This window comes from Papaver somniferum, unplaced genomic scaffold (assembly GCF_003573695.1).
Source record: "Papaver somniferum cultivar HN1 unplaced genomic scaffold, ASM357369v1 unplaced-scaffold_135, whole genome shotgun sequence".
NCBI classification, from domain to species: domain Eukaryota; kingdom Viridiplantae; phylum Streptophyta; class Magnoliopsida; order Ranunculales; family Papaveraceae; genus Papaver; species Papaver somniferum.
Window position 1 is genome coordinate 10,582,193 of NW_020622713.1, and position 9,774 is coordinate 10,591,966.

The window sequence follows — 9,774 nt, forward strand, 5'->3', positions numbered from 1 at the left end:
CATTTCAGGGCATGTACTAAAGGGACACCGGAACTGGATAGGGGGAGGTCATCTTCAAAGTTTCAAAACTGGATTTTGGCGGAAAAAAAGGCAGCAGCGTCAACAGTTTTGGATCAAGGATTTGAGCGACCTAGGAGGCGATTAAATGGACAAATTTGGTACCCACGGACTCTACAAGACATAAGGGACCTGTTAGAAGCGATTAGACCCATCTAATTGGGCTGGATAAGTCAGAAAATCCACACAAAGTCAAGACAGTGCACACGGTTTCTGTTTAGGATTTGAGATTAGTTTGAGAGATTTATGGGATATCTTGCGTGGGATATACATCAAAACAGTTGGTTAAAAGTCCTAGAAGATATTTGAGACGAGAGAATAGCTAGAAACAGCCTGTAACGCAACAAGAAGAAGATTATTCTTCAAACAACCCGTAAAGAATAATGGAGATTTCCAAGGGGTTTGATCGAGTTTCAAGGGGATTTAAAACCTATAAATAGTTGGTTTTATGTCAGAGAAGGGGGAGAAAAGTTTAGAGAGAAATAGGAGAGAGTTCAGAGCCGAAACAAGGAAGATACCATTGATTGTTGCTGCTGCTGCTGCGAGGAGGAAGAACGTGAAGAACAGACTCTCCAAGGCCGTCGTTTATCAACAGTGACATCGACTGTCCACTGCGGGTCGTAGTTCTTCAACAGTGCAAACAGCGAGCTCTCTGTGTCGTTGTTATACAACACTTGTGTTCTATCGATTATTTTCAGCACTACCCCTTTGTAACAGTGACGCTGCAACAGTACAACAGCGTTACAAACTTCAATTATCAATTATTTTCATCAATAAAAACACTTATTTAGCCATGAATACATCTTGTGAGTGTGTTTTTGAGATGAGGAGCTAAACCCAATCCCAGGGGTGACAGAGGAAGCCATTCTCACAATAATTATGTGGTAATCTCTATTTTATTAATTTATGCAATATTTTTATATGATTAATTGCATTGATAAAAATGATTTAAATGGTTTTAATTAATCAACTGTGTTTTCCCTTGATAATTCATGCTTAGTTTTAGACTCTTGATGCATTATACTTGTGATTAACATTTGATATTTTGGAAAATCTGCTCTTGGCAATATTTAGAATCAACCCAATTATTTAAATTGCATAGTAAAAAAAAAATTTAGATCACATAAGTATTGTTGATTGGTGGAATCTTAACCCCTATTTCTCCATAAAATTTTACTTCAGTTTGCTATTTTTCCTAAATTTTATTTAAATCTAGAAATTTTGTTACCTTCACAAGTCTGAAAAGACCCTGTTTTTACCACTACTACAATCACTTTTGATAAACCATCAAATTTTTGGCGCCGCCGACGCGGACTTGTGTTTAGGTAGCATTTTTTTAGATTTTTTTTTTTTTATTATTATTCTTGTTCTTCTTTACGTTTTTGGTTTTTTTTTTGTTTCCTTGCAGATTTTTGAAGTTGGAGCGAGAGATAAATTTACCAAAGCTTGTGGTGATTTACTTAAAGTTTGGGAGTGAAAACCAAAGCTAAAGAAGCGAAAAGAAGAAGATTTTCTTTATTTTGTTAAAAAGAGAGAAAAAAAAAAGAGAGACATTTTTATTTTTGTAATTTTTTTTTTTTAGACTTTATTTTCTTTTGTATTTTTTTTTATGGACTTTGGACATTAATTTTGGGACATTTTTATTTTTATTTTTAAACCCTACGGAAGGGTACCCTTAAATACAAACTGTGTGCAGGGAAGGACGACGATTACGATATCGTCTCGGCCCCTCGGGTTCGCACACGACATAGGAGTCGTGGCCCGAGTCGACTTCAGCGGTTCTTCGCCCGTCTGGTACGGGAAGTAAAATTCTAAACACCCGCGAATCTCCTGCAAGCGGGTTACTGGACTCCTTAAGGTGAATATATGCCGAGGACTTGAATATGGACTGTTTTTAAATTCCTAGTAAAGGGCAAGGCCTGGCCTAAACAAGATAAGGGTTCGGATTTCATCACCGCTCCCTTCTTGCCCGCCTTAGGAAAACGAAACCTAAAGCGAACCTAAGCCTAAAATTTGGACTAGAAAGAGACCTATAGGGTATCGAGCTTAACAGGACGATCATTCGAAAAATATTGGTTACTCTTTTAAGCACACCTCGAAGTTCTTGAAGGTTTCTGCGAGTTTAATGCGTGACTGCGCCGCATTGGATCGGTGAGGTTTTTGGTATCAAAGCTCCTCTGAGCTTCCCTCGCCTCGATTCAACTTGCTTTAACTCGGATTGATTCCAGAGGGGTTTGCTCAAATTGTAACGAATTCCCTTTCGAAGGATTAGAAGCTGGTCTAGAAACAATCTAAGTGGAGCCATCATGCTTGTTGTTTGCTAGAAATATTTAGGTTTGCTGTGGTAAAGTCGAGTCAGCCTGCTGTGTGTTTGCTAGAACCTTCCTGTTAGGATTTTTATTTCTTTTTGAATTCTTTTTAGTGTATGCCCGATTTTGTTAGGGCTTGGAAAAGAGATACTCTAGGTCGATTGATTAGCGAAAAACCTAGTAGTTCTTCTGATTTAAGCAGGGAGCTCGAAGATTCTTCTTTTGAGAGCCCTGTTTTTGGAAACTTCTATTTTGAGAATCTGTCTCTTTGTGAGGATAGTACCCCTAGTACTTCTGTTGTGCCAGTGATGGCAACCTTGAAAGATTACATGTTCCCAACTAGGACCAACCGAGCTTCATGCATTAAATTGCCAGCCACTACGGCTAATTTCGAGATAAAACCTAGTATTCTTCAAATGATCCCTATATTCTTAGGAAAAGATGATGAGAACCCTTATTTTCATATTAGGGACTTTGAGGAAATCTGTGGGACAATTAGGATAAAGGACCTTACCGATGAAGTCTTGAAACTTAAGATGTTTCCCTTTTCTTTGAGAGACAAAGCCAAGACCTGGCTGAACAACTTACCGTCTGAATCCATAGAAACATGGCAGGAACTTATCGCTGCCTTCTATATGAAGTTCTACCCTAAGCATAAAACTGCAGCTGTTAGGCAGAAAATTAGTGCTAGTGTGCAACAAGAGGGAGAGTCTCTTTATAGGTTTTTAGAGCGATTCAATGATCTCCTATCTCAGTGTCCTCACCATGGATTTGATAATATGAAACTCGTACAGATTATTTATGATGGTTTAGACTATTCGACCAAAGCCATGGTTGAGTCTATGTGCGCTGGTGAGTTCACTAGTAAAAATGCTGATGATACTTTTACCTTCTTAGGAGCTATCGCTGAAAAATCCCAACAGTGGGAATCTTGTGTTGAACCCCCTAAAAGACTCTTGGTCAATAGAAGTAGCACCAATGTGGTAGATACAAGTTTTGGTTCAGATGCTAAGTTTGCTGCTTTATCTAGAAGGTTAGAATCTTTGGAAATGGGCCAGTCTAAAAATAGGTCCCTTGTTGAACCTAATAGAGCCTCTCAAGTCTCTAGTTGTGGAATAGAGCCTGATAATTCATTTTGGGAAGGTCAGGTTAGTGAAGAGCAAGCCCATGATGTCTATAACAATGCTAGGTTTGAGAACCGTCATAAGTTTGACCCATACTCAGAAACCTACAACCCTGGTTGGAGAAACCATCCTAATTTCTCTTGGTCTAAGGGCCAAAGTCAAGGCCAGTCTAGCAATTCTCAGCCTCCCCCAGGTTTTGGTTTTAAGAACTCTTCAGGTCAAACCCAGTTTCAGAACACTTCCGAGAAAAAGATCTCTACCTTAGAGGATACTCTCACTATGTTAGCAAATAACCATGAAATGCTAACAAAGAACCACATGAGCTTTCAACAAGAAACTAGGCAAGAATTGAAGAATAATTCCCAGAGTCTTGCCAAATTAGAACTTCAAGTAGGACAAATAGCTAAGTTCATAAGTGAGAGAGAAGATGGAAGGTTCCCTAGTCGTACTGATCCCAACCCAAAAGGAGAGAAATCGTACAATCATGTGAATGCTGTCACAACCCTTAGGAGTGGAAAGAAAGTTGACAACAAGGTCGCCATGCCTGATAGTGAACATGATGTAATTCACCCTGCTGAGCCAGAAAATGAGGAGACTGATAGAGTCTCCAAAGAGACCAATGAGGGTCCTGTTAAGCCCGGCTTTGTTCCTAGAGCCCCGTTTCCCCAGCTGCTAGTTCCGACTAAGAGGGAGTCCAACTTTAATGATATATTGGAGGTTTTTAAGCAGGTTAATATCAACCTTCCATTATTAGATGCAATTAGGCAGATTCCCTCTTATGCCAAGTTCCTTAAGGACTTGTGTACGCGAAAGCGTAAGCTCAGTGTCCAGAAGAAAGCCTTCATAGCTAGTCATGTGAGTTCTATTATTCAGAATACCACTACTCCTAAGTATAAAGACCCAGGGTCCCCTACCATTGCTTGTACAATAGGTAAGTACCGTGTTGAGAAAGCTTTGCTTGACTTAGGAGCCAGCGTAAATTTACTTCCATATCATGTGTACCTTAAGCTAGGACTTGGTGAGATGAAACCTACCCAGATGACACTTCAGTTAGCTGATAGGTCCGTTAAAATTCCTCGTGGTGTGATCGAGGATGTTCTCATAGAGGTTGACAAGTTTATTTATCCAGTGGATTTTGTTATCCTAGATACCCAACCTGTCCCTGACCCAGAGAACCAAATACCAGTGATTTTAGGTCGCCCGTTTTTAGCTACATCCAATGCGATCATTAACTGTCGAAATGGTATTATGAATTTGTCTTTTGGTAATATGACTATTGAGCTGAACATTTTTAATATTAGTAAGCTACCCTCTGAACTAGATGACTCGAATGTAGAAGAGGTGAACATGATAGGAACATTAGTCGAGGAGTCATTACCAAACACTTTGTTAGAAGATCCATTAGAAAAATGCCTAGCTCACTTTGGGATTGATTTTGATGATGATAATGTAATTAATGAGGTGAATTCTTTGTTAGATTCAACCCCTTTGTTAGATACTAGTAATGGATGGAAACCTAAGTTCGAACCACTACCAGTTTCTAAGTCTACCCTAGTTCCTTCTTTAGAAGAGTCTCCTAAGTTGGACCTAAAACCATTGCCAGATACCCTGCAGTATGTGTTTTTAGGCCCGTCTGAGACTTTACCTGTGATTGTTTCTTCCGACTTGGATATAGATCAGGAAAGTAGGCTAGTAACCGTCATTCAAAACAACAAGGAAGCTTTAGGGTGGACCATAGCAGACATTAAGGGTATAAGTCCTACTGTTTGTATGCATCAGATCTATTTAGAGGAAGACACCAAACCTTCTAGGGAGATGCAACGTCGACTAAACCCCAATATGAAAGAAGTAGTTCGAACTGAGGTTCTTAAGCTATTAGATGCAGCCATCATCTACCCTATTTCAGATAGTAAGTGGGTCAGCCCCGTTCAGGTTGTTCCCAAGAAATCTGGTATTACTGTAGTCCAGAATAATAACAATGAGTTAATCCCGACCCGAATGACCACGGGTTGGCGTGTTTGTATTGACTATAGGAAATTGAACAAGGTCACTAGGAAGGACCACTTTCCCCTTCCCTTCATCGACCAGATGCTAGAGAGATTGGCTGGACATAGTCACTACTGCTTTTTAGATGGCTACTCTGGATATAATCAGATCGTTATTGCCCCAGAAGACCAGGAGAAAACCACTTTTACCTGTCCCTTTGGTACCTTTGCGTATAGACGCATGCCTTTCGGGCTATGTAATGCCCCAGCGACTTTTCAGCGTTGCATGATGAGCATATTTTCTGACATGGTAGAACGGTTCTTAGAGGTCTTTATGGATGATTTTTCAGTGTTTGGTTCGTCTTTCGATGAGTGCTTGCATCATTTGTCATTAGTTTTGACTAGGTGTAAGGAAAAGAATTTAGTGCTTAATTGGGAGAAATGTCACTTTATGGTTCGTTCAGGAATTGTTCTAGGGCATATTGTATCTTCAAAGGGTATAGAGGTGGATAGAGCAAAATTTGACCTTATTAAAACTTTACCGGTCCCAAAAACCGTAAGAGATATTAGGTCATTCTTAGGACATGCTGGTTTTTATCGTCGTTTCATTAAGGATTTTAGCTTGATGTCTAGACCTCTTTGCAATTTGCTTGCAAAAGATGTTAAGTTTGTTTTTGATGATGCTTGTTTAGAGGCTTTTGAGAAGCTTAAGTCATTACTCACTACCGCCCCCATAGTCCAGGCACCCAACTGGAACCTACCCTTTGAGATCATGTGTGATGCTTCAGATTATGCTATTGGTGTTGTGCTAGGTCAGCGAGAAAATAAGTTACTTCATGTGATTTACTATGCTAGCAAAACTCTGAATGATGCCCAGTTGAACTATACCACTACCGAGAAGGAACTATTAGCCATTGTGTTTGCCTTAGACAAGTTTAGACCCTATCTCTTAGGTTCTAAGATCATCATATATACTGATCATGCTGCTTTAAAATATCTTTTGTCTAAGAAGGATACTAAACCTAGATTGATTAGGTGGATTCTATTGTTGCAAGAGTTTTCTCCAGACATTAGAGACAAAACGGGTGCCGAAAATGTTGTAGCAGATCACTTGTCTAGGCTAGTTGTTAGTTCCCCAGATGATTCCCTTCCTATAAGGGATAGCTTTCCTGATGAACAATTGTTCTTTGTTACCCAATTACCTTGGTATGCGAATATAGTGAACTATCTTGTTACTGGTCGAATGCCCCAACATTGGGGGTAAACAAGATCGTTCTAGATTTTTAGCTGAGGTTAAGCACTTCTTTTGGGATGATCCTTATTTGTTTAAGTATTGCCCAGACAAGATTATTAGGAGATGTATACCTGAGAGTGACCAGTCCAGTATTATTTCCTTTTGTCATGATCATGCTTGTGGAGGTCACTTTAGTGCTAAGAAAACTGCTGCTAAGAGATTGCAGTGTGGATTCTATTGGCCTTCGTTGTTTAAAGACTCCCACAGTTACTGCGTTACTTGTGAACGATGCCAGAAATTAGGAACCATTTCCCGTAGGAACATGCTGCCCTTGAACCCTATTTTAATTGTTGAGATCTTTGATGTGTGGGGTATTGACTTTATGGGTCCGTTTCCTAATTCTTTTGGTAACCTATACATCCTTGTCGCCGTAGACTATGTCTCTAAGTGGATTGAGGCGGTTGCGTGTAAAACCAATGACCATAGGGTTGTGATTGAATTCTTGAAAAATAATATACTTACACGTTTTGGTACACCGCGAGCTATAATTAGTGATGGAGGGTCGCACTTTTGTAATGGGACTTTTAGACTTCTGATGAAGAAATATGGTATTACACATAAGATAGCTACCCCGTATCATCCACAGACTAGTGGTCAGGTAGAGGTTTCCAATAGGGAGATAAAACGTATATTAGAGAAAACAGTTAATCCTAATCGGAAAGACTGGTCGTCTAGGCTTACTGATGCCTTATGGGCTTACCGTACTGCGTTTAAGACCCCCATTGGAATGTCGCCTTATCGGCTTGTTTATGGCAAGGCATGTCACTTACCTGTTGAGTTAGAACACAGAGCTTATTGGGCTGTTAAGCAGCTAAATTTTTCACTTGACAACGCAGGAGCCCATAGGAAACTCCAGCTCAATGAGTTGGACGAAATTCGTATAGATGCTTACGATAGTGCGAAGGAGTATAAGAACAAAATCAAACTTGTGCATGATAGAAACATATTACGGAAGTCATTTTCTCCAGGTCAAAAAGTTCTTCTGTATGACACTCGTTTGCATCTATTCCCCGGGAAACTGCGCTCTCGGTGGACCGGTCCTTTTGTGGTCCGTACTGTTTTTCCTCATGGAGCTGTTGAAATCGAGACACTGGATGGTAGTAGTTCTTCAAAGGTTAAACGGTCAGCGATTGAAGCCCTTTTTAGAGCCTTTTCCTACAGGTGATGTTGAGGAGGTCCCTCTGGAGGACCCTGTTTACCCTTGATTGACCATCGAGGTGATTTGTATGTTGTATAATTTCTATATTCAGTTTTTGGTTTCACTTCACTCCGGTACTATCTTTCTGAACTCTCTCTTTACTATTTCCTCATGTTACTTATATTCTTGGTACTGTTCTTTCATGAGAAACATTGAGGACAATGTTAGATTTAAGTTTGGGGGTGGGGAAGAAACTTTTTGTTAGCTTTTAGTTGCAATAAATAAATAAACTCTAGAGCCTAGAAGTTTATGCCTATTGAGGATTGCACTAACTAATCTAAGTGGATGGAAGCATTTTGATTGTAGGAGTTTGAGGAACCAATCTGATTAGATGGAAACATCTAAAAGAGTCTATTCATAAAAGCACAGAGCTCAGGTGTTAGAAATAACATGATAGTTTCACCATATCTCGTTGAGTCCTTTTCACTTCTATTTTTATTTTATTTTGTTTTTAAACTATGTTTCTCTAAGTGATAGGTGGGGCCCACGATTCAAGTTGTTACCAATGCTAGGGTGAATTAGAGTGATTGAGATACCATGAAAAAAAAAAAAGACCAGACCATTTGACCAAAAGGAATAAATTCAATAAAGTCGACCACTGGTACCCTTGTATATGCCAATGTGTTGATGTTAGTCAGACTAGTATCTCAATCCATTAGGATAGGTTCATTTTGGCGGAGGCCTTCAGACAGATATGGGAAACGTCGTTCACTTAGTAAACATCAAAACCATCTATGTTTTCTATATCCATCTTCTTGATCTATCCATGTGATTAGTTTAGACTCCGAATATGATGTCCATAGTGCAACTATCTGAGTAGAGCTCTGTCACTTTATATGAATTTTAGTATGCTTGAGTGCAAACTCGTGTACAGCAATTGGAATTTCGCATCACGGTACTTCTTCCTGTAGTCAATAAGTATGCCAACCAAGGAGATTCTTTAGTGCCTTCCAAGGTTCTGCGTAGATAGCTAAGCTCTGGAGTATTAAGGTTTTGTGGGTACACCTCTGGTAAACCCCCCGGAGACAACACTCCGCCACTAGGGCCACCTAGTGGTTTAACGGCTTACTGCACGTGCTAAGTGTAGTCATTTTATTTTAGATTAGATTTGCTCGAGGACTAGCAAATAATAAGTTTGGGGGTATTTGATAGACGCATTTATGTGTCTAATTTGTCCCAATTGTTTATATTGTTAGTGCTCGATTTTGTACTTATTTGGTTATTTTATGTCTTTGTAGGTGTTTTTGGAGAAATAAGCTTTTGCGGCGAAATTGGCTAAAAAGTGGTTTTTGTGCTCGTGGGAGAAAATTACTATACGGACTCTCACTTTGGATAAGGGGTAACCTAATTACTAAGGGGCACCCCATTTGAGGGCATGTACTAAAGGGACACCGGAACTGGATAGGGGGAGGTCATCTTCAAAGTTTCTGGATTTTGGCGGAAAAAAAGGCAGCAGCGTCAACAGTTTTGGATCAAGGATTTGAGCGACCTAGGAGGCGATTCAATGGGCAAATTTGGTACCCACGGACTCTACAAGACATAAGGGACCTGTTAGAAGCGATTAGACCCATCTAATTGGGCTGGATAAGTCAGAAAATCCACACAAAGTCAAGACAGTGCACACGGTTTCTGTTTAGGGTTTGAGATTAGTTTGAGAGATTTATGGGATATCTTGCGTGGGATATACATCAAAACAGTTGGGTAAAAGTCCTAGAAGATATTTGAGACGAGAGAATAGCTAGAAACAGCCTGTAACGCAACAAGAAGAAGATTATTCTTCAAACAACCCGTAAAGAATAATGGAGAT